The sequence below is a fragment of the Chroicocephalus ridibundus genome, chromosome 1 (genome assembly GCF_963924245.1).
Source record: "Chroicocephalus ridibundus chromosome 1, bChrRid1.1, whole genome shotgun sequence".
NCBI classification, from domain to species: domain Eukaryota; kingdom Metazoa; phylum Chordata; class Aves; order Charadriiformes; family Laridae; genus Chroicocephalus; species Chroicocephalus ridibundus.
In genome coordinates, this window is record NC_086284.1 from 139,751,137 (window position 1) to 139,771,851 (window position 20,715).

The 20,715-nt window shown below is 48.5% G+C and overlaps 1 long non-coding RNA gene across 1 annotated transcript; it reads right to left on the minus strand.

Moving 5' to 3' along the window:
- Positions 1–9,590: 9,590 nt before the first annotated feature.
- On the minus strand, positions 9,591–16,847 carry LOC134509996 (uncharacterized). The gene is made up of 3 exons (XR_010069457.1): positions 16,729–16,847; positions 15,694–15,784; positions 9,591–9,752 (listed from the first exon to the last, which is right to left on the minus strand). It is a non-coding gene; the product is annotated as an uncharacterized LOC134509996 (long non-coding RNA).
- Positions 16,848–20,715: the final 3,868 nt, after the last annotated feature.

Sequence of the window (20,715 nt, forward strand, 5' to 3'; positions counted from 1 at the left end):
ATATGTGGGATATGTGATATGAGTGGTTAAAACGCGTGTCAGGCTCTCGCCCTGTCCTTGTGAGGAAAGACCGGTGGTTTAGGAAGCTGGAGGTGCATTTTCTTTGGTACTTTCTGTGGTTAGCACTGAGCCTTTGCACTGTCTTTTGGGCAAGGCCTGAATAATTTTGATATTTACAGTGGTCTGGGTGCCCTCTTGTACCTGGTGAAGCTAAGCATTGTCACTGTCGTTTGTTTCAAAGAGTGTCTGGCAGGAGTTGAACGCTGCTGCTCCTCTCCTTTTTCTTTCTCCAGTGTCTTATAAAACACTATTTTATGTCTGGCAGTGGCTGCAGACTGCTGAAGACTAAGCAGTATAGTCCGGCACAGATTTATATCGCGAATCTGCAGATTTGCATAGAGATTCGGGAATTTTCCTTTCCTAGTGCAACAGTTTATTGCCATCTGCAGCAGGCTGAGAACTGGCGGGGAATGTGCATTAGTTCACACTTGTTTCACTCAGCCACAGCTGAACAGCCTAAACCAATATTTCCAAGAGGTGTGAATGGGAGTTTTCATTGCAATTACAAGTGCGCTCTGAAAACTGTTAGTGGTGGTGACGGCAGAATTCTTCATAGCTAGGGCTGGCTATGAGTCTTCCCTGGATCCAAAAACAACCCTTCCAGGAGATAAAAAGGACAAAACCAACAGCAGCGTGCCAGCTTGTCCATGTCTACCTTCCCCTTTTCTTACAGAAAAGAAAAAAAAAAAGAATTTAGGGTGTTCTGTGAGAAGCTTCTATTTTCGGAAATACGTCTTTTGGATGTTGTTTGGTGGCACAAATATGCAGCCAGCTTGCATATTCTGCTCATGACATTTCCCATAAAAATGTCATTTGGACACTCAGTATCACAAAGTCCTATGCAACACAATCCCAAAAATTTGGGAGATTAAATGAATGCAGTGAAATTTTTGAAATGGAAAATCTTTTGCATTCAAGCTTTTGGATAAAATGTAGGCTTCTTTGGGTATGATTTGATTCATTTCTACGATTGTAATTTTAAAATCTGCCAGGTTCAATTGGGCTTGAAGTTTTGAATCGAGATTTCCTTCATATCACTGTTAACAGCTGGAGGAAAGGGTGGGTACTTGGGAGTACACGGAGGGCCAGATTCATCCCTTCTGTGATTCCAGTGACTTTGCTGGAGCTAAACCAAGGTTAATCTACTCCACAGGTACACAGACGTGGTTTTTTTTTCCCGGCTGCTGCCACTGGCAGAAGCAGCAACAGCCCTTGACCATGTGCCAGGCCACACACCAAGGTGAAGAGTCTATTATGCCTGCAGTACACACTGCACCAATATCTTGGAATCCCATTGCGCTGTTTTCCTTGCTGCAACCTACTTTTAGTAAAATTAGAATCATAGAATCGTTATGGTTGGAAGAGACTTTTAAGATCATCAGGTCCAACCATTAACACTGCCAAATCCACCACTAAACCATGTCCCTCAGCACTACGTTTACACGGCTTTTAAATACCTCCAGGGATTGCAACTCATCTGCTTCCCCGGGCAGCCTGTTGCAAGGCTTGATAACCCTTTTGGTGAAGATTTTTTTCCTAATATCCAATCTAAACCTCCCCTGGCGCAACTTGAGGCCATTTCCTCTTCTCCTATCACTTGGCCACTTGGGAAAAGAGACCGACCCCCACCTCGCTACATCCTCCTTTCAGGTAGTTGTAGAGAGCGATAGGGTCTCCCCTCAGGCTCCTTTTCTGCAGGCTAAATAACCTCAGCTCCCTCAGCCGCTCCTTATAAGACTTGTGCTCCAGACCCCTCACCAGCTCCGTTGCCCTTCTTTGGTTGCTCCAGAACCTCAATGCCTGTCTTGTAGTGAGGGGCCCAAAACCGAACACAGTATTGGAGGCATGGCCTCACCAGGGCTGAGTACAGGGGGCTGATCACTGCCCCGGTCCTGCTGGCCACACTATTCCTGATACAGGCCAGGATGCTGTTGGCCTTCTTGGCCACCTGGGCACACTGCCAGCTCATATTCATCTGGCTGTTGACCAACACTCCCAGATCTTTTTCTGCCGGGCAGCTTTCCGGCCACTCTTCCCCAGGCCTGTAGCACTGCATGGGGTTGTTGTGACCCAAGTGCAGGACCTGGTGCTTCGTCTCGTTGGTTGTCATAACATTGGCCTCGGCCCATCGATCCAGCCTGTCCAGATCACGCACACGTTGCACAGACACTTTGGGTTTAGGCCCCTGTGTGCTCTTATTAGGTATTTCTTTTGCATGTTAGGTCTCGAGAAGCTCATTTGTTTAGGGTGGCAGGATCAAAATTCAAAACGCCATGGCTTTTTGGCTGCGGCATCTTCTTTTTCAAAGTGAGGAATTGTTTTGCCTCTTTATTGTAATTTTAACTGGAAGTGCCAAGCTGAGTAGTCAGAATTGTGAAGCAAGTCAGACTTGGTGCAAATGGATACAGCCGTGTGTGATATCAAGTACTGACTTTGTTTTTTTCCTAATTAATTGAGAGGTTTTATGAGGTGGAAAGCCAAATTGTGGATATGCATGTTTGTATTGGTCTAATTCAGTACCATTGTGGTTAAGACTGGAAATGAGAGCGAGGATATTGTCACAAGCACGTTGCCGCAGAAGGAAGGTTTTGTCCAGTTACCCAAAGTGTGGCCCTTCAGCTGAACAGTACACACACACACACACACACACACACACAGAGTCTCACATAGGTGTATCTATCTACTATATTGCATGTTTTAATGTAATTAGACTGTTAATCTTCTGCTACATCTAAATAGCTGGTGGATAAACAGATGAATTTGGCATATTAACCTTTTCCTATGTGCCTTAGCCAGCAAGTAAGACATTATGTTCTACAAACAACTCCTGTTTTATGTGGTGAGAGCACATAAAACCTCATAAACTCATTCTTCTGTTTTAGTAAAAAAAAAAAAAAAAAGAGAGAAATCTTTTCTTACAGACCTCTCAGTTTCTGTAAAGCGGCATACATCAGAAAGTATCAACATTTATTCAGTTTAGCAGTTGAAATTCCCAAGGTATTTTTTTGCATTGCTCATTATAAAGATTGCTACAAATAGCATGAGAAAATAATCTATTGCTGAACAGTAAATATTGATTTTTCTTTGTGTTGCTGTGCTAAGCACAAGAATGATACATTACAAAACAAAACCAAGCCCCAAATCCATTATCTGACAGTGCCGTGCATCTTCATAGCTAAATGCTGACAAGTGTGGAAGCACCTGTGATACCTCAATTAGCTTAATGATAATCATACCTTCAGAACTGACGATAGAACTGCCAGATGAGACTGCACAGCGTAAGACACACCAGAGCCAGCCCCGGGAGGGACCCGGGGACGCATTGCTCAACTCTTCTTCTGTGTCCCACGTGCCCACACCTGCGTGAGCCCATCAGGCAAGGGCTGGTAAATCTTGAATATTAAGCTTCACAGAGACCAGGGTTGTGATAGCAGCCCACTAAGGGCTGTCGCTGGAGAAATGGATGGAGAAATGCTGCTGGAGAAATTAAAAGTGTTTGGTTTTCCGTCAAGGGAGCTTAAAGGTTCCAGTTACATACAGGCATAAATGCCACCCTCTTGGGACACTTCTTGTGCCCTCTCTGCTTACTATACGTATTTTTACAGCATCTAGAACAAGGGGGTGAAGTTCCTCCTTTGGTTTGTTTTCAGGAATGTCGAGCAAAATGTGAAGAGAGAAAGCAGCAGCCCATTTTGCCTGCGAAGTGCCCCTCTGGGGTCTGCCTTGCCTTCTGGTCCTGGGAGAGAGGGACCCCCGCTCCTCCGTGTCGTTTTTTGGGGAGGGCAACCGGTATCCGTTTCTTCTATGGGAAGGTGGTTTCCTCCTGTCCTGGTTTGATGTAAAACACAACCAATTTTCTTCTCAGTGACCCTTTGAAATTAAGGGTGTGTTTTTCAGACAGTGTCTGCTTCAAGCAGTGGTAGCAGCTGGTGTTTATAGTTACTATCAAGGCATGGTACGCAGAGAGGCTCCTGCTTATACTTATTGCTATAACAGCGAAGGTCAGCTAACTTTGGAGGGTCGGAAATGGAAAAGCGCAGAGGGGTCCCACCTGCAGGGAGAAGCGGACAGGACAGGTGACCCAAAACTGACCAACTGGGTATTCCATCCCATCTGCATCACTCTCAGTGTAAAGCTGAGGGATCAAAGGTTCAGTTCTCTTCCCTCAATGGCCGGCGTCCGAGGAGGACCCTGTCTATTTGTCTGCCTGTGATCCCGACCCATGCGTTCCTGAATCCAGATCTGGAATCCAGTTCCCATCCATCGCTGAGTCCAGTATCCAGTCCAAGAAAGTCTGGGACTTTCCCAGTGCCGGCCACTGATGTGATCATCATCCTGGGAGCTCGATACAGTTTTGTATATGTATTGTATATGTATTGTATATATATTTCATTATTTTCTTATTAATATTATCTTTTATTTTAATTATTCTATTATTAATACTTCATTAAAATCATTTAGTTTCTTTTCAACTCACAAGTCTCTCTCTCATCTTCCTTCCTCTCCTCTGAAGGGGAGAGATGTTAAAGACAGCATCTGTCATTCCTTTTAGTGGCCAGCCCAGCCCAAACCACAGCAGATCTATTTACCTGAACAGGGAAATCACATGTCTGCTTCTCCTCAGCCCAGCCTCTTGGGGAAGCTGGGGTTTAATTTTTTATTTTCTTTCTTTATTTTTTTTTTAAATTTTTATTTTACTTTATTTTTATTTTTTTCTTTTCCCCCACCTTCCTCAGGGCATGCCACAGCAAGAAGCGGGTCAGAGAAGCGGTGGCAGGTTGTGCCCTGACCCACCACCACGGGCTGGGCAGCCCTGCGTCTTCACGCCTGGGGTCACGCCTGCCTGCCGGCGGGCTCGGCACCCTCCATTGCTGCCCAGGCACCTCCTTGCACCTCGTGTGGCTCCAGAAGATGTCATAACATCAAAACGCTGTGATGTGTGGTGATCGGGGGGTGGTGAGAGCCTCTTGTTTGGAGTTCATAAATGTGTTTGCGTCCATTCCATATCCCTGCTGCTGGCGCCGCTGCTGCCTGCCATCTCATCCAGCTGTGCCTCTGCAGCTTTCATCCCATGAATGACCTGTGGGCTTCAGGCTACCTGGCAGCCCCATGGCAGCCTGCACTGGCAGGAGGGTGAGTGAGGGCAAGAGGTTGCCAGCCACCTCTTTTAATCTCTCTTTTGGTTTTTCACGCTGGGATTGGCATGCTGAGGTGTTACACACCCGTCCTCTGAGCTTACCTTCGCATTTTGCTGAGAATTTCAGGCTGCGGTCTGCCTGAAATTCTACTGAGGCCATGGGAGCCCTTCTTGTAAGCCAACAGCTTCTGGGCACCTGCGTAATTTGAGCCTCTGTTGGGGAGGAACTGAAATATAGGAAAGACACGGACCTGTTGGAGCAGTTCCAAAGGAGTGCCACAAAAATGATCAGGGGGCTGGAGCACCTCTGCTGTGAGGACAGGCTGAGAGAGTTGGGGTTGTTCAGCCTGGGGAAGAGAAGGCTCCGGGGAGACATTATAGCAGCCTTCCAGTACCTAAAGGGGGCCTACAGGAAAGCTGGGGACAAACTTTTTAGCAGGGCCTGTTGGGATAGGACAAAGGGTAATGGCTTTAAACTAAAAGAGGGGTAGATTGAGACTAGATATAAGGAAGAAATTTTTTTACCATGAGGGTGGTGAAACAGTGGCACAGGCTGCCCAGAGAGGTGGTAGATGTGCCATCCCCAAAAACGTTCAAGGTCAGGCTGAACGGGGCTCTGAGCGACCTGATCTAGTTGAAGATATCCCTGCTCATTGCAGGGGGGGGTTGGACTAGATGGTATTTAAAGGTCCCTTCCAACCCAAACTATTCGATGATTCCACGATTCTATGAAAATAGAAGTTTCCTCAGAGACCCTTATTGAGGGGGGTCCCCACCCCGAGTCCCAGCTCTGTGCTCCGGCATGGGGGTGGTGGGGTGGCTGGAGAGCATCTCTGGGGAGCTGCCAGGCTGGCACAGGGGGCTGTGCCCCAGCTCCACCGGCCAGGGCCGACGAGAGGAGTTCAGAACAGCAAAAATACCCTGTGAAGGCCACCCTGTGAAGGCCGGCAGCTGGGGCGGCTGTGGGGCAGCAGGGCTGTGGGCTGGCCTGTGGGACGCTGCAGGCGGCTGCTGCCCGCCATCCCACACCGGGTGGCAGCCTGCCTGGCCGGCTGGCTTGTTTACACTCCCTCCATTTGCAACAACAAAGGCTGGCCCATAATAATGTTTCCCATAATTTCTGTTTGCTGTTCCCTGAGGAAGGGTCACGGTTTATTTTTACAGCAACCTTCCAATTTTGTAAAGCACCTTCCTGTTTGTGCAACGTTCCTCGCAGTGGCAGAGGAATACGTGCCCTCCCCGCGAGATGTGACTCCGGAGAAAGGCTGCCCGATGCGTCTGGAGGCATGCTCTTTGCTGATTCATTTCGTTAACAGCTCAGAAAGAAAAGCCCTTTGTGTACAGATGAGTGACTAGCAGCCGATGTATCATAAAGCAGAAGTCATTGCCTCTTTTTTATTCTTCTTTTTGGTTTTTTTTTTCGTTTTTTTCCCCCAAACTAGGCGCCCCACCCTGCCAGAGGTGCCTGACTCAGTCATTCCACTGATGTAAAACATTGTTTTGAACTTTGCCTACACAAAGGGAGGAAACGGGAAGGGAATCCCCGTCTCCCTGCCTCCCTATAGGGAAGGCTTGTCCTGTGGTGCCGGGCTGCTCCCACGGGAGAGCCTCTGCGTGGGGGGGAGAGTGAGTAATGCTTGCAGGAACACGCAGCTCTCCTCTCTCCTGTGGCTACAAAGCCACCGAATGAAGGTGGAAAAGAGGGGGTGAAGTGGGAAGAGGCAGGGGTGGGCAGCGGGAAAGGGGATGCAGCGCTGCCTGGTCCAACGGGCAGCAGGAAGCTGCCTGGGCAGGGGGGAAGGCTGGTGGGAAGCCCCAGGGCTGTGTTAGGCTGCTGGGCATATCGCAGGAGTTGTCTGGTCAAGGTGGCTAGAAATTTGAAGCCCCCTGAGAAAGGGGCTTCATTCCTCTCTGACTTAATTCCTTGTGAAATGAAATAGTTTCTGCCCCGAGCCAGAGCCAGCCCGGTTGGGAGGACGGGGCACGCAGGCTGGAGGCGTGGGTGCAGACGCCGCGGGAGATACAGCAACATCGTTCCTCTGCTAGAGGATGCTCGGCTATTTCACAGGAGAGAGCGTCTCCAGCAGCATCACTGGCATCTCGAGAAGGCGGCGATCGCATCCACCAAAACAAGGAGAAGTGCTTCCCTCCAGCCCAAAGGAAGGTCGCCAAGTCCTACAGGGATTTAAAGCATCCTTTTGCTGATCTTGGCGATGGCCCAGCCAGCGGGCATGGCTTTGGTGAAAGCTGTTTTTCGGGGCATTTGCTCTGGAGCCTGAGCAGGTTCCAGTCTGGTGGGCAAGACTCCTCCCGCCGGCAAAGCTCCTGGTAAATAAGTGTGCTGGACACGGTGGAGACCTGCCCGGGCTGGGGGACTGTGAGCACAGGAAAAAAATAAAATTAAAAAAAAAAATAAAAGGAGGAGGAGGAGAGGGAACTCCCTGTTCTGCTCTGAGAAGTGACCGCATAAATGTGATGCTGACGGAAAAAATGCTAAAATAAGAGTTGTTTCTGTTAAATTTACCGGATCTGCCAGGGGAAAATGAGCGAGGCGCTCTGAGCCCACACATCAGCAGCTGAAGTAAGTTCCTGGTTCAGGAGCACCTTTTGCCCTCAAAGGTATTTGCAGAAAATTAGCCACAACATAGTTTCACTAACATAAAAAGGATCTGCTATCTGGAGAGGGTTGCAGAGGCACGTGCGGAATTCTCTGGGACTTTTTTACTGGCAATGGTACAAAATGTACAAAAGGGAAAATATCCCGCTTGAAACAGAGCTTCCAGGCAGAAAACAAAACCCAACTTAAGAGGCTTTCTGCAGAGCGTAGCTGATGTGCAGGCAGTGACAGGTGGCAGTAACAGGGCCTTGCACAGTCACTGTCAGGGGGTACGGCAGCACTTGAAAAAGTGTAAAAGTTTCGCTTCAAAAAAAAAAAAATTGCAGAAAATTATTTTAGTTAATAGAGCTGAGCATTCAAAAATTAGGAAATGCTGCTATGAGGGTGCAACTTTTATTCAGCCTCTTTTGTGCCGATGCATACGCGATCTTGTAATTAAAGGCTATTTTTAGCTCAGAACCTCTGTCTCGGCCAATGAGTAGGTAGGTAGTAATTTGGATTTTTTCAGTCTTCTCCGGCAGCGTGTGACCGAGGCCATGTAATCTGAATTCCTCACTGAGTGGTTAATAATTTCCATGTGGCATCTTGGTGATGCTCATCGGCGTTGTTTGTCGGTGTCCCACAAACGTGAAAGCACTCGCGTAACACCCTGCGGGAACAGGGTGGGTGTTATTAACAGCTCTCTCCTCCAGCCTCGCTTCACAGCTTTGGAGCTCAGGCACAAAAAAAGTTAAAAGTTCAAAACCAGGTGCTGACAATGGCCTGAGAGAACTGAGGCATAATTCTTCAGGAGGTGCCGTGTTTTGTAGCCCATGGCTCTTAACAGACTTCAGCTGCTGCCATGTGGGCCCAGCACCCCACATAAAGTACTTTTTATTTAGTAAACTCAGAAAATGAGGGATACAGAAAGAGCCCAACTGTGTGACTCGCCCCACGTCACTTTGGGCCTGAAGGAGGACAGCGTCAGTGTATGTTCATCGCAAGACCACCCTGCCTCTTCCCTTGAGCTCCTTGATTTTGTTCATTAGAGCCTCCGTGCTCCTGGCAAAAGGGAAGCGAGGATCTTGCAGATCCGTGTCACAATTCACGTGCACGTTAGAGGTTTCCTCCATGCTCTTCATACTAGCATCACCTGAGATTGCAGTCTTAATTTCATTTATTCTCTATTCTTGGTTGTTCTTTTCTTTTTTTTAAAAAAAAAAAACCAAACGTCAAAAGCTACAGTTCATGGTGCGGGGTCATAACTGCCACGTAACGATCATCAGAAGGTTGGAGGCTTTGATGTCATCATTTGATGATGATACTCCATAGACAAATTTTTCTACAGAGCCAGCCGACAGACCTTTCTGTAGTGCCAGTGGTTCAAGCTAGAAGAGCCCTTTATATCTTTTAGTCTGACATTCTCTATTTCTGGGCCATTACATTTTCTCCCAGACATTACCTGCTCCTGTCATTCCCCACAACTTGTTCTTGCTCATCTTTATCCTTATACCTCTGCATAAGGCTCTGCATTTGCCTTCCCCACTGCGTTTCTAGCCCTGACCCTTTCCTCCATCCCCAGTTTTATTCCCTTCCCTTTCTTGCCCAGTCCCTCTCTTCAGCTTCGTTTCCCCCGATGCTGCTCTCACCTTGTTCTCTCTTCTGCCGTCATCCTGCTCCAGGTCACAGCACAGGACACCTGGGAGAAGGTTTCCACGCTGCTTCCAGCAAACACGGGGAATGGCTTATTGCATTATTTTAAAAGGATGCCAGAAAGGGGAGTGGGGGTGGAAGGAGAATGTGGTGCCCTCAGCCCCTGCTCATCCACTCAGGATTACAGTGGCCAGGGCCCTCCCCCAGGATTTTGGAGAAGCGCCTCCAGCTCCGTTGCTGCCTGGCAGCTTTGAGGACTGTCACGAAGAAAGAGGTCACTGGCTATGCTGGGATTTTTTCATTTTTCTGTTGAAAGAAAACAAGGAAAATCAAAAAAGGTCCTAAAGGGAGGAGGGTGAGCCTCCCTGTACCATCCTGGGGATGCAGAGGCCCAGCCGCACTAAGTATTTCCTTATAAAAGAGGTCATTGTGTAAAATGCACGAATACTCTTGGAACTGCTCTTGCTCTTCTCCCAGCTCCGAGAAGTGCCACAACTGAGCTGCACAAAGTCGCGCGTCTCGCCGAGCTTCAAGCTGTCCTGCATATTGCAGCACCAGGACGGCAACGGAGGCGTGGGCGTGAGAAAACCTGCTCTCGTCGCTGCAGCGCAGCAAGAGGTTTCTGCATCATCTGGCACCTTTTGCTGTTGTGTCATGTGCTGCTTCTACAGGAACTTGGCAACGCACCCAAGACAGCGAGTGTTACGGCGTGGTCCTGTGAAGTCTGCCGGGGAGTATTTAGTATCAAGCTGGGAGAATGAACATGAACCAGTTAACCAGGAGGGCTGACTAGAGATAAAACTTCAAGGCTGCCTACCAGGACACCCAAAACCAGACCAATAGGTTTTACGCAGCGGATACACCTCCTGTGATGAATAGCTGGGCACTTGGGATACCGTGTATCCCGTAAGGATCCAAAAAGTCTGCCTCCCTTGATGGCCCCAGCTCTGAAAACCCCCTGAGCAAGGCACCCTGGGTTAGGGCAACGCCTGGCCACCAGGTGACTCCCAGCCAGGAGGGGCTGGGAGCCCTGGGGGAGGTTAAGGCAGGTAAACCACCGACCAGGATTGCCTTTTATGTCTTCTTCAGTAGCAACCTGGTGTTCCCACACTCCTGCTAAGGACCAGCCTTGCTTGAAGTCTTGCTAGAGAGATTCTGTTTGTGTTTCATTGGGAAGCCTGGGGGTGGCAGGGGAAAAGGCTAGGTGAATCTGAATGAAACCAGCAAATTTGCAGGGTGTTGTCCCGCCAGAGGCAGAAAACTAGAGCAGAGGGATATTTGCAGGTGTGCCTGAAAGACTGGTACCTCAGGACACGTTTCAGTAGCCTGGATGCTTCGTGGCAGTCTAGAATTGGGCTGTGCCGGGTCTGATGCTTTCAGGTTTTAACTCACCCTGGTTTCCCTCCAGAATAGCGTGCATTACCCCTGCACAAAGCTGATGGCAGAAGTGTGCCATGGGCCGGGGTGAACCAGGGCCTCAAGAGGGCTGAGAAAGCCTGGTCTCCTTCATCCAGCCTGCAAACGATAACACATGGAGAAGTACGGAGCACCTCTGCTATGAGGACAGGCTGAGAGAGTTGGGGTTGATCAGCCTGGAGAAGAGAAGGCTCTGGGGAGACCTTATAGCAGCCTTCCAGTACCTAAAGGGGGCCTACAGGAAAGATGGGGAGGGACTCTTTATCAGGGAGTGTAGTGATAGGATGAGGAGTAAGGTTTCAAACTGAAAGAGGGGAGATTTAGATTGGATATTATGAAGAAATTCTTTACTCTGAGGGTGGTGAGACACTGGAACAGGTTGCCCAGGGAAGCTGTGGATGCCCCATCCCTGGAAGTGTTCAAGGCCAGGCTGGATGGGGCTTTGAGCAGCCTGGTCTAGTGGGAGGTGTCCCTGCCCATGGCAGGGGGGTTGGAACTAGGTGATCCTTAAGGTCTCTTCTACCCCAAACCATTCTGTGATTCTGTGTGGTTCTGTGAAGTAATTTGGGCACTCGTCTACAGAGATGGGTGTGGAGGATGGTGGGTTGCATTCCCTGGGCTGAGAAGGGGCTCCTGGGGGGAGTCTAGTGTACAAAAGGGCCCTTCCTCCTTCTATGTCCTGGAGGAAAATTTGTCTATGGAGTATCAACACCATGTCCCCTCCTCCAGGTGCACCATAGAGGTCCGTAAGCATCTAGGAAAGACCTTCTCACACAGGAGAGACTTTCCCGGGGAGATAGGTGAGGCCATCTCCTCCTGGGGACAGCCCAAGGCAAGAGCCACCCAACTCAGCTCTGACCAGGCTGAGAAAATCTCATTTGCATTACGGCACAGCTCTTGTTCCCAGGAAAAACCTGATGTCTATCCACAGATTTTAGGTGCGTGTGGGGCTAAGTGTAGGCAAAACTTTTAAGCTTTGCAATGTTAGTCCCAGGGACCCGCTTAGGTGCCCAAGTATTTTGGTGGCTTCACCTCCAGGTCTAGCAGGACTGTGGAGACGAAAGCCTCCCCCAGAAGCTTACACTTTGGTGCTCCTTTTCCTTCTGAAAAGCCATAGGCACATCTCTAACAAAAAACAAAAGCCGTCCACAACTCTCAGGCACTGCCTGCCAAACGGAGGCTGTACTTCAGTTAAATGGTTGCTAGATATTTGTTTTTTAAAAAACATGGGCAAAACAACATTTTTTTCCTCTAAACTCATCGTTGGCAATAACTGAACTCCGTTTGCTGATACTTCAGTACATACAAAAACCCCATTCAACTCGAGGCAGGTGGCACAGAAAGTTTGAGCCCAGACACTTGAACTCTGGCAACGATAAGGTGCTGATAACAGGGTCTGATCACAAAAAGCATGGAGGAATAGCTAGTACCAGCTGCAGGGCTAATTTTACAGATAAGTGTGGCACGCATTGTGAAACAAGGTGCTTACAGAAAGGAAGACTAAACTTTTTAATAGAAATCCTCGCCGGACCTTTGCCAGCAAGCCAGAGGGAGCAGAGCTCCTCTCATGGTGTGACAAGATGACATCAGCAGTAAGCATGGGGCTCGCTGTTCTGGGAAGGGATGTGGTTGCTTCCATCCACATGGCTGGAAAAGCGGAGGAAGCAGCTCGCAAGATATGCTGACAGGCTCAGGAAGGGGAACTGATGGCAGCAAAACCCATCTTTTACTAATTGCGGTGACAAGTCAAGGGTGGAGCCAAGCTGGCCCTCACAAAGAGGAGAAGCTTACTCTTTCTAGTGGACCTTGGCATGTGGGATCAGCAGTCCTTGACGGGAACGACTTGCCAAGTGGCATGTTTACTGGTTGCTCAGCTTTCTGCCCCGTTTCCACCTTCAGTTTTTTTTTTCTTTTTCCACAATAAAGTCCTTGAGCATGGACACGCTATCCTTCACAAACCCATAAAGTAGCAAAGAAACTGCTTATTGTTTTTCATCAGTATAGTTCTAACCTTGGCTACTAACAGGATGGAGTGTCCCGAGGGAGAGCCAAAGGGCACAGAGTGTTCCCAGAAAGCAGCAGAACAAAAGCCATGCCTGTGATGACTTTTTTCAGGTAACAACTGCCCTACGTGGAAGATAATCTTGAAGATTTTCCCAGAACGGTGGTGAGGTATTTTCCCTACATTTAGTGTATTTGCTTCTGTCAGAAATGGACCTTTGGGTAGCCCACAACCGGGACAAGTTTCCAGGTGTGCAAAAAGAGACATTCATTTTACAGGAGGCCGATAGTAAGTGGGGCACTGCAGGGGACTGCAGGGACTTGTCTTGTTTAATGTCTTTATCAATAATCTCATGGAGGTGACGGAGTGCAGTCTCCTCACATTTGCTCTGCTGTCGGTGTTCCCCAGCACCAGGGGGAAAGTTGGGTGAGGGCTATGTAGGCAGCAAGCTGAATATGGGCTGGGAGCGTACTGCGGCAACGATCAAGGTCAACAGCATTCTGGGCTGCATTAACGGGAGCATAATCAGTGGATCAAGGGAAGTGAGTACCTCCAGCTTCTCAGCACCCATTAGAAGGCATCCAAAACATCATGTCCAGTTTTGTTGTCCCCCCCCAATATCAGAAAGGCATTGACAAACTGGAGCAAGCTCCGTGGAGGACAACCAAGATGGTCAGCATGCTGGATGGAGCATATGCCCTGTGAGAAAGATGCTGGGGTTAGAGTGCTTGTTCAACCTGGAGAAGGCTTCAGCAGGGAGCTAATGGCAGCCTTCCAGTATCTGTGAGATGACCAAAAAGAACACCGTGGTGAGACAACAGGCATAGGTTGAAACAAGATAAGTTCAAACTCATAAGAAAAAGCCTTTTTGCCAGGACACCAGCCAAGCAGTGGACCAGGTTGCCCTAAGAGACAGCACAATTTCCACCCTTAGAAGTTTTTGAGATCAGGTTAGATGAAGCCCTGAGTAACTTAGTCTGACCTCATGGCTGACCCCGCTTTGAACAGGAGGTTGGACCTCCTGAGGTGCCTTCCAAACTGAACAATTCTGTGATCCTATGATCCTAGTTCTCTTTAAGCTTTACTGTCCTCATATCCTGGAGATTTTTACAGCCTCTGGTGTAAAAAATTAAAGCATGCAGCGTGGCATCCTTTCTGCTTCTACAGGGAAAGGCCTCACTCGTTCACCTCACACGCGTGCCATGGAAGCATGATTTGCATGGTCAGGAGCGCGGGACTTGACTCAGTCTTCCCTCTTCCAACTACTTACGCCACACAAGGTAGGTCCCTGCTCACCCTTGTGACGACAGAAAAATTTTTGCAAGTTCACTATACTAATAGAGCCAGCCAAAGGCAGGCACACAGTCGTGGCCGACATGGACTTTGCCCCTTCTCTCCTCGTACACCTGGCAAAGGCAGCCGCAGCGCTGCGGCGCGACCACCCTGCCCCACAGCACAGCAGGGCTGTGCGGCTTTATGGGACCACCAGACTCCACCTGAAAAGAGACAGACCCCACTGGCATCCTTGACCAATATTTTTCTGTCCTCACTCTCACGCAAAACAGAGCCGTGGAGAAATACCAAGGAGTGGCTAGAAGCGACAAGAGAAGGCAAAACAGTAACTTCATTGAACGCCCGCTGCCACTTTTAACATCTGTTCGCATTTACACTGTGCCCTGAACAGCCTACAGGTAGACCAAGTCATGAATTATGACTTGCTGACAACCGACCCCATCTCGCCCCTGCCCCTGTTGCATTGCTGACGGTGGGATGTAACCTGAAATACTCAGACATCCGCCTCCTTCCTGGGAACTCGCTCTGCCCCACACCTCCGCTGCGAGGATAACCATGCACTCAGGTACCGAGGCAAGGAGGAGAACCGAGAAATCCCAGCGACGGAGGGGCGTCAAGGACATCTAAAGCTAATCCTTTTAATTACAAACCTCAAGCTGAGGTGGGACAGTGGGTTTGGAAAGGGCTGCGGAGTACTCCCCCGTCTTTCCAGAAGCGAAGGCGGTGCCCGCGTAAATGGAAGGTGCAGTTTGCATCAGGCTGCGCCGCTGCAAAGCTGAAAAACCTGTCCTGTGGTGCAGGTTTTCTGGCTCTCGCTCTCTCACACACTATTCCTTCCCCGTACAGAGCCACAGACCAGCATCTTGAGACGCGAACTCCTTTTATCCAGCAGGACCTGCCGTGTTAACGTTTCAAAGAAGGGAGCGATTTCACTGGTGGGACAGAGCGGGAGAAGTACCGTGGCAAGTCGGGTGCGTGGCAAGTTAGGGACTAAATGCCAGCATTAAGAGCAAGGCATAAAAGGTCACTTCTCAGCCGCAGCCTGAATATCTATTGAACACAAAACAGGCAGCTAGCAGAGAAGAGGAGCATTCAACATGCCATGAATGGCTGCCTTGTGGATTCATTCTGTAGGAGCCACGCATGTGGAAGCCTGTGTCCAGCAGTGGAAAAATCTCACTAACCTATTTTTATCATTGCCAGCAAAGTCTGGCAACTGTCTAGATGTTCTAGGTTCATTTAAAAATGACTTTTGATAGGGTTCAAGGTCCTCAGTGCTGGCAGTTCAAATTAGGTCGTTTCCTCAGAGCCAACAGGCAGAAACTGAAGAGGTGGCTATCATCATAATTACACAGTGGCCATAGGCATAAACCGCCCTCTAAACATAGAAACCCGACAAAACCCAGCCCGGTCTGCGCTAAGTTAGTGCTTGTGTGTGTGTTCCTCAGCTGGAGCAGCAACTCTTCCCCCCTGCCACCCCGGGAAGAGCATCCCTGGGCCCCGCAGGGGGTCCCTTCTGGGCAGGCACTTGTTTACCTGCTGCTGCGGAGCACCTGGTCCCTCCACAGCTCCCAGGGCTACGCAGCACACCCTTGTCCTCCCCGGGGGCCTCCGTGTTATCAGCCTCCTGGCAGTGAAAAAATTAAAGAAAACAGGATGAAAAAAAGGTGCAGCAGGACTTCGGAAAAGCCCCTGCGTTGCTTGTGTCGGTGCCTACAGCAGGAGGCTTTTTAGGCAGCTGTCTCTGCAAAAGCTTGCAAGAACCTGCGTTCGGAGCTCGTAAGAAAACAGGGCAGGGCTCAGCTTGATCTTCACAGCACATCCCTCACGGAAACAGCATCACACTCACATCGCTGGGATTTTAGTCCCCACTACTTTTTTTTTTTTTTTCTTTTTCCTCAAAGCAGTTTCCCTGAGCCCATCTCCTACAAAGTTTGCTGGGACTCACAGATTCATCTGAAAAAACAAGATTAGTGGAGATGTACAGGTGGTTCCTAAAAAGCGCCTGCAAACACTTCATATTCTTTTCTCCCGAGGGGTGTGCGAGGAGCAGGGGAAGTATAGCCCTGACTGGGAGCAGCCTGTCAAAATAAACCCAGGCTGTTCTGTCTAGTGGAGCAATTCCTGTAGGAGCTCTTTTCACAGTCACCCTGCAGGTAACTACATGCTCCCCTTCTGCACGCAGATCTTCTCTAACGCCCTTTACAAGTAGCCCTATTAATTGCTGAAACGTAGTCAGAATGTGGTACGATGGATTTAAATTTTTTAAAGTGTGCAATAGGATTTATTCCCGCCCCAACTGTAGTAGGCTCACACCTTACTGCCAGCTTCTTCCCGCATCCCACACCATTTCCACATTTCATGGACCTGCTGTCATTTTTTTCCCCCTTGTACTCAATTATGGTGGTTGATGTGCTAGGATGCCTGTAAAATAACACCATGCTATATCTCAGAAGACCTTCCCAGCTCCACTGTAAAGGAATAAGCCATTTTCCAGCAACAAACCCTGTCCTTGTGGAAAACCAGGCTCTCCCTGCCTTGGTACACCTCCTTCCGACGCTGCTGACTTACCACGCAGCTCCCTTGAGCCTCTCTCTGTTTCCAAGGCAGGCTGGCTCTGATTTTCCAAAGTAAGTCTGAAAAATAATCTCTCTTCTGGCATAATTACCTTGTAGATCACCAAATCCAGCCTTCCCCAGGACTTTGTAGAGTCCTCGCCCCTTAGTCAAACATTTATTTTCTTAATCTTGCAATGGCAGATATACCGTTTCCTGGTGCAAATTCCCATATTCTGAATGCACTCTATCCCCCCCACTGTCCTTGGCTAGTTTACAATATATAAATAGCCATATCCTTTAGCGGTTTGGCTTTATCTTCCCTTGTTTTCCTCACAGCAGCAGACGAGGGGCAGAGCTGACAGCAGTCTGGGAGCAATACGGCGCAGAGCCCACCACTGCTTCCCCATCTACACAAGCCAAAACCCAGCCGCATCCCACGCCGTGACACTTTGCCGCGCGCGTTTCAACGGCTCGTGCAAACTTTGGATAATGTCATCCATTTTACAGCATTACAGGCAGGGTGTTAACTTTAGTTAGTTAGACACAGGACTTACTCCCATTACCAGTTATCATCTCTTCTACTGTCCCAGTCCAAGCAAGCACCTAGACCAGGGCTGCTCTGATCCCACCAGCTCTTTGCTATCCACGAGCAATTCCCATAGATGTAAAATATATAGCGTTACATTTGGCCACAAAACATTTATGTTAAGCAAGTTTAGTGCAAAGGATTAGCAGTAGCAAAGAAATCTCCTTGTGTCTGGAAGTAAAGCTGCTTAAGCTCTTTTCCTTTCTGGAGTAGTTTCTCACATTCCAGTCAGGCTTTAAGGTCTTAACATAGTTACACCTTTCTGTTTACCAATGGGGAAGCTAGGATGGCATAGAAAAGACAGTTCCGGGCTCCCTGGTTCAAGAGGGACAGGGAACTGCTGGAGAGGGTACAGCAAAGGGCTACCAAGATGATGAGGGGACTGGAACACCTCTCTTATGAAGAAAGGCTGAGGGATTTGGGTCTCTTCAGTCTGGAAAAAAGACGGCTGAGGGGGGATCTTATCAACACTTATAAATACTTAAAGGGTGGGTGTCAGGAGGATGGGGCCAGGCTCTTTTCAGTGGTGCCCAGGGACAGGACAAGAAGTAATGGGCACAAACTTGAGCATAGGAGGTTCCACCTCAACATGAGGAGGAACTTCTTTACTTTGAGGGTGGCAGAGCACTGGAACAGGCTGCCCAGAGAGGTGGTGGAGTCTCTGTCTCTGGAGACATTCAAAACCCACCTGGAGGCATTCCTGTGCAACCTGCTCTGGGTGACCCTGCTCTGGCAGGGGGGTTGGACTAGATGATCTCCAGAGGTCCCTTCCAACCCTATGATTCTATTTTACTCTTGTATGTTTTCCTTTGCCCTATCTACTCCTTCCAAGAGGCATTACAACCCACCTCTAGGATGATTTTTTTTTTCTACTCCCTAATTTTTTCCAAGCATCAGTCTTTTCCTGACCCCGCCTCTTCCTGAGGTGGGTCAGACCTCTTCCTAACAGGGATCCTTGTCTTATCCTGACTCACTTCGCCCTCCCTCCCTTCACAAGCATTACACCAGTGTTAGTCACTTCTGCCACAGCATACTCATGGAAGAAAAAAATAAAATAAAAGAAATAATCTTACTCCAACATTGTCCCAAGCAGTGTTTCTCCTGCAGGACTGTAATTCCCCCTTTCCTGCTTTGCAGAAAATCTACTATCCCTTTTGTTCACCTGAGACTCTACATATTACTTCAAATCACTTCCTGCTCCAGCTTCCTCAAGACAATCCTGACCTTACTTGGAGATGGGAACTCGCTCCCTGCTTGGGCAGTCAGTGCTACAAACGCAGATTTTTTTTTTTAAGGCTGTCATTGCTCAGGACCAAGTTCTTCAGGGAATTTGGTCACAACTGCTACTTGGAAAGTAAAACTTCTCATCGTTCATCTCATCAGTATTCATTACTAAGAAGTATTCATTCCAGACTAGCTTGCAGATCTCAGGACGACTGCAACCAGGTTTTGCATCTGTAATTCATGTTCCTGCTGAAAGGAAGGTAATATTTAAGTAATAAACAGTAGCTCGCTCTTCTTTGAGAAAAGAAGACTTACCCATCTGTTGGTTACTCAGAAAACACCAACCTACACACACAGGATGTTCAAAAGGAAGGGCTAAAGATCAGGCTGTAGGACTTAAAAAATACAAGGGGGGAAGGGGGCAGGCATCAGAGGCATGAAGCATTGCAGTAAACACTGTGGTTAAGGCAGCAGTGTTGCAAGGTAAAGACTAACTGACAGGAAGCTCTCACCCAGCTTCTGTAGAAGGCAGCAACAGCAGAAGGTATAAACTTAAGTCTTCTGGCTGTGCAATTGACCTGGACGCCAGTTTGAGAGGAGCTTCCTCCATAGCTGTCCCCCAAACCCATCTCACTCGCTGAGCCTACAGCTCAGTTCTCATCACCCTGGTTACAGCCCAACGCATTTTCTTGGACATTGGCAAACACTGCCAGCGTTGGGCTACAGCCATGTTGGATGTCGGTGACCCGAACACATGCCTCAACACAGAGCAATAAAACCAAGGGCAGCTGAAGTCAGCAGCAAACTTCTATTACGGCTGACAGCAGTTCACCCCAGCTCTTTCAGGTGCTGGTTTCAGTCTCATGCCAAGAATTGCACAGCTGACAAAAATGCTGCTTCTCAGTTCTGCAAGAGCTCAGGGACACGGTAGGTCTCAAATTCCCATATGAGATGAGATTAGATTTTTCCCTCCAGGCTCTCTCCTATATCCAAGGTGGAAAATTAGATCAACTCCTTTCTGGAGTCATTCCAGTCTCTCAAGTCACACAAAAGCATGATTACCATTTGACTTTTTTTTGAAATCAGACTTTTTTTTTTTAAGAAGGCCCCATTAACACAGAATAGCGCAACGCATTACAGAGGAGAGCCGTATGGTTTGCATAACCCCTTTGACAAATGACAATGTGTAAGACAAAGGTGGGCAATACATTCGTGCATTAGTCCAGAGCTACGGCCAGAGCCTGACCTTCAACAATTCTCATAATAAATACCAGCCTCCTTACAAGAGAAGGGTGGGAACAAGCAAGGACTACTAAGGCATTTGTAATACCTACAGGAGAAACACCAGAAGCTCCTGGGAACACAGCTGAGATACTACAGTAAGGGAACACCAGGTACAGTTACAGCGCATCAACTTGTGGTGAGGATCCAAGTCCACAGGCAGCCCTCACCAGCAGATGTTTTAGAGAAAAAAAAATCACAAACTTAGAAAGCTATTTAGAGCAGAAGTACAGGACAAGTTGTCTATTCCTTAGGCTATGGCTCCCACACCAATACCTCTGCTCCCTCCCATATCCTTTTTTTAAGGATAGCCACCGCTCTAGCTGCTGCTGCAAGCAGTGACTGCAGAGCTGCACAGTAACTTCTAATGCAACTCCCCCCCCCCCCCCCCCCCCCCCCCTTGAAAACCTGAGATTTGGCACACGTGCCTTAAGCCCTTGAGTGTACTTCCCTGGCTTTGGAGACACAAAGCCAGCCACTGAGAAAAATCCTGAGCACACACTATGCGAATCCGCCTTGTCAAGGGACAAAGGCCATGTCAGATGCCAGGGGACAGAGTTACATCAGCAGACAGGCAGATACAAGAAAGCCCAGCTGGCTCCAGGGTAGAGCCCAGCCTGTTTGCATCAAAGTACGCCCACCTGCACATCACCAGTGTGACAGTCATCCTTTGCCATCCGGTACGAAGATGACAGTAAAAGTGTTACAGCAGTAATATTTTAAGAATATAATTAAGAGCTGCATTTGTTCACACACCCCAAGGAAACAAGGAACGATGATGTCTTCCCTAACATGCTCTAACAGTCTTTTCCATTCCTTGGAATTCCCTTCAAATATGGCATTGGCATAGAAGTTATTTCCTGCTTTATACTAAAGCCCTAGTAATTTAACACTTAGATGTTATGCAAG